The sequence below is a fragment of the Marmota marmota genome, unplaced genomic scaffold (genome assembly GCF_001458135.2).
Source record: "Marmota marmota marmota unplaced genomic scaffold, marMar, whole genome shotgun sequence".
NCBI lineage: Eukaryota > Metazoa > Chordata > Mammalia > Rodentia > Sciuridae > Marmota > Marmota marmota.
In genome coordinates, this window is record NW_026000241.1 from 493,378 (window position 1) to 498,053 (window position 4,676).

Here is a 4,676-nt window from a genome sequence, read left to right on the forward strand (position 1 = left end):
GGGAGGGAGAGAGATCGGGGTCTCCAGTCCAGCCCCCGATGCAGGCTGCTCTACTGCCCCACTGTGAAGGCACAATGTGGTAGAAGAGACGCTACCTGACTTTCAAGGCGTGGTCAGGAAAAGAGGCAACTTTCTGGCTGGGGGTGTGGCTCAGTGGGACAGTGCTTGCCTAACATGTGCAAGGCCCTGGGTTCAAGCCCCCGCACTGGGGCATGGGAGAATGGGAGATTCAGTTTCCACGAGGCTCTCCCCGTCTTGAACAGAATGCTCTGGGGAGGACAGCTGCCATGCTGGGAGGCCACTCAGGCAGTCTCCGTGGGGTGGAACTGAAGAGTGGCCTTACCAGTCAGCACCCACCAGCCAGCTACAGTGTGAACCATCTTGGAAACAGGTCTGCCAGCCCCAGTCAAACCCTCTTGGAATTGAAGCTCCAGCCAATGTCTAGACTGTAGCCTTGTGAGAGACCCTGAACCCCAACAGCCCAGCAGAGTCATTCATGGAATCCTGGTCCATAAATACTGGATGAAATAGTAAGTGTCTAGTATTCTGAGCTGCTACACTTGGGGCAATTTGTAACACTGCAATAAAAAATTAATACAATCGGTAACAAATGTCCCATGTTTCCACCCCAGGACCCTTGCACATGCTGTTCCCTCTGCCTGGAACTCTCTTTCCCCAGATATCCACTTAGTTCCCTCCCTTAGCTCCAACAGGTCTCTCCTCAGATATCACTTCCTGTGCCTTCCCTGATCCTTTTTACCCATATTCTTACCCCAGCTCATTTTTCATCAGATCATTTACAAACCGTGTTCTATTATATTACTATGGGAGCAGAGGTATTCGGGATTGAACACAGGGGCGATCTACTGAGCTACATCCCTGGCAATATTTATTTTTTATTTGGAAATAGCATCTTACTAAGTTGCCAAAGGTAGCCTCAAACTTGCAATCCTCCTGTCTCAGCCTCCCAAGTAGCTGGGATTACAGGCATGTGCCACAGTACCTGGCACATATTCATTTCTTTTCTGTCTCCCCCACTACAGCGCCAGTTCCACAAAGACAGGGGTATAGTGCCTGACACACAGTAAGCACTCTATACGGGAGCCACCATTATTAGAATCTTGCAGACCTGATGTGCGTTGGGACTGGAGCAGCTTCCACTAAGTAGACTTAATGCCTACCACAGCGGGCACTTGGCAGAGCTGAGAGCTCCCCCGGCAAACAGACCAGCCACTGGCAACTCTAATGGGACGGCCCCTTCAGACTTCCCCACTGCTGCCACAAAAATCTCAGTTCCTTGATACAGTCTCTAACCCCTGTCCTGCCTGAACTTCCACCATCCAGCTACAAAGAACCAAGAACTGCTTTCGGTAATATCACCTTCTCCAGAGTGGGGACACACAGCCCAGGCGGTTAGGGGGTTCAACTAAAAAACATATGAACATCTGGATTTTTATTTAATTTATTTATTGTTACTGGGAATTAAAGCCAGGGGTGTTTAACCACTTGGCCACATCTCCACCCCTCTTTATTTTGTATTTTGAGTTAGGGTCTCACTAAATTGCTTAGAGTCTCACTAAGTTGCTGAGGCTGGCCTTGAACTTGCAATCCTCCTGCCTCAGCCTCTCCACTTGCTGGGATTACAGGCGCGCACCATCACACTTGGCAACATTGTATTTTTAATGGCTATTTTCATTTTTTAAAGAATATATCTTGGGACTGGGGTCGTGGCTCAGTGGTAAGCAATTGCCTCGCACATCTGGGGCCCTGGGTTCGATCCTCAGCCCCACATATAAATAATTTAAAAAATAAAGGTATTGTGCCCATCTACAACTACAAAAAACATTAAAAAAAAAAGGAATATATGTTTAGTCAGGTGCACTGATGCATGCCTGTAAAGTGGCACATGCCTGTAATCCCAACACCCAGGAGGCTGGGGCAGAAGGTTCACATGTTCAAGGCCAGCCTGGGCAACTTAGTGAGACCCTGTCTCAAAGTAAAAAAAGAATTTTTAAAAAAGGGCTGAAGGGTCCTGGGGTTGTGGCTCAGTGGTAGAGTGCTCACCTAGCATGCACTAGGCACTGGGTTCAATCCTTGGCACCACATAAATGAAAAATAAAGATGTTGTATCCACCTAAAACTTAAGAATAAATATAAAAAAATTAAAAATAAAAAAGGGCTGAGGGGATATCTCAGTGGTAGAGCACCCCTGGGTTCATTCTCCAGTTCGGCAAAAAAATAAAAGTATTGATGTGATAAATATATGATAAATATACTATTATACAATAATAATCTGTAAGATTTATTAGTATAATTACATTTTTTGTTGTACCGGGGATTGAACCCAAAGGTACTTAAAGCTAGAGGTACTTAATTACATTCCGGTCCTTTTTATTTTTTTGAGACAGAGTCTCAGGGCTTCTTCACTAAGTTGCTGAGGCTGGCTTTGAACTTGAGATTCTCCTGCCTCAGCCTCCCAAGCCACTGGGATTACAGGAGAGCACCACTGTGTCTGGCTACTTTCTCATTTTTGTAGCGCTGGGGATCAAACCCTGGGCTTCAGGCACACCAGGCAAGCACCCTTACACTGAGCTAGATCCCCAACCCACTAGTATAATTGTATTTGTATTTAATTTGTTCATTCAGTTTTAAATGGGTTTTTGTTTTATTTTTAATATTTACTTATTTATGTATTTTTCTTTTTTAGTTTTTTAGGTGGACACATTATTTTGTTTTTATTTTTATTTTTTTTTAAGAGCAAAAGAGATAATTTTTTAATATTTATTTTTTAGTTTTCGGCAGACACAACATCTTTGTTTGTATGTGGTGCTGAGGATCAAACCCAGTGCCTTATGCATGCTAGGCGAGAGCTCTACCCCTGAGCCACAACTCCAGCCCTTTATTTTTGATTGACATAATTATATAAATTTGTGGGCTACAATGTAATGTTTTGATACATGGATACATTGTATAAAGATCACAGATCACATGGGAATAATTAGCCTATCCACACTTTAAACATTTACCATTTCTTTGCAGTAAGACTTTTTTTTTTTTTTTTTGTACTGGGGATTGAACCCAGGGGTGCTTTACTATTTAGCCACGTACCAGCCCTTTTTTATTTTGAGACAAGTTCTCCCTGAGTTGCTTAGGGCCTCACTACGTTGCTGAGGCTGTTCTCAAACTTGCAATCCTCCTGCCTCAGCCTCCTAAACTGCTGGGATTACAGACAAGGGCGGGCCACTGTGCCTGGCTCCTTCTAGCTATTTTTCAATGTACACAGTCGCCCTACGGTCAACAGAACTTCGGTGTTCCTTTCTAAATATAACGTTGCACTCTGACCGACCTCTCCCACTGCCTCTGGAAACCAGTTCTACTCTCAACTTCTATGAAATCGACTTTTTAAAGTTCCACCTAGGAGAGGGATCACCTGGTATTTGTCTTCGGACCAGGCTTATTTCACTGAACGCGCTGACCTCTGGCCTCCTCCCTGTTGGTGCAGATGAGAGGGTTTTCTTCTTCGCTGGCTCAGTGGTATCCGCTGTGTGTGCGCTAGGTTTCCTTGTCCACCCATCTGATGCTTCCACACCTTGTGATTGTGCACGGCTCTGCGGTAAATACCCGAGTAAAGCGGTCTCTTCAACTCGCTGCTTTCCTTTCCTTTAGATACAAATACCCAGCAGTGCGATTGATGGACCCTAGGATAGTCCATTTAAAAATGTTTTAGGAACTTCTACCCCATTGTCCATATTGACTGTAGTATCTGAATATAATTCACAAATGAATGTCCATCTTGGGATGAGGCTTCAACCTCTGTACAAAAGGGCCGGAAAACTGAAAAAGCATTTTAGGATTGGTTTTCCCAAGGCAACTTTGCCCCCCAGGGACCGTGGCAATGTCTGGAGTCCAGTTTGATTGCGCGACTGGAGAGGGCTGTCCCTGGCACCTCGTGGGTGGAGGTCAGGGATGCTGCCCCGCACCCTACAGAGCCCAGGACAGCCCACAAGGCGGTTCCCCCCTCGACGGCACGTGCCAGCTGAGACCCTGCCCCAAATACCACTGTCTTATTTCCTTCTCCCCTCTATTCTTCGCCTAGCTAAAACCTTAAACTTCAGGGCTTCTGTACAAATTGTCCCCTTCTCCATGAAGCCATGGCTGGTGTCCTCAGGCTTGACAAGAGCCCATCTAAGGGCTCCCCAGCCCACTGCGTTAGAATAGTCCTGGACCATGGGACTGTCAACCTCCCGACTTACAGTGTGGATTCTCTGGCGCCACGAGGCAGCGGATTCTGCCTGGCTGTTAGGGGCCAGGAATCTGTATTCTTCTTAACCACCCTCATCGTCTGCCCCTACCGCGGTCCCACCGTGGGTGGCCCAGTGACCAGGGGAGTGTCTACGGTGTGGCAGGCGCCATTAAGTTTCCTGCCGGGGAATCCCGGCACACACTCTGCTCCAGGAGGTAGGCTTTCCTGTCGTGCCCATTTTACAGAGAAGTAAACTGAGCTTCAAAGAAATGATGGTGGCCAGGTGAAAGACTCAGAGCAAGAAAAGGGGCCAGGTGCTAACCGAAGCCTGATTCCCGGGAGAGCGAGAGCGCGAGCGCGGGGCGCAGGGTGACGAACTGGGGAGCGCGCTCGGAGGTGGGGGCCGCGGGGACCAGCCGCGGCCTTCGGATGC

The 4,676-nt window shown here is 47.2% G+C and overlaps 1 protein-coding gene across 1 annotated transcript in view; it reads left to right on the forward strand.

Moving 5' to 3' along the window:
- The window catches only part of Shfl (shiftless antiviral inhibitor of ribosomal frameshifting), a 13,067-nt gene that overhangs the window by 3,283 nt on the left and 5,108 nt on the right, over positions 1-4,676 (forward strand). The window lies entirely within an intron of this gene.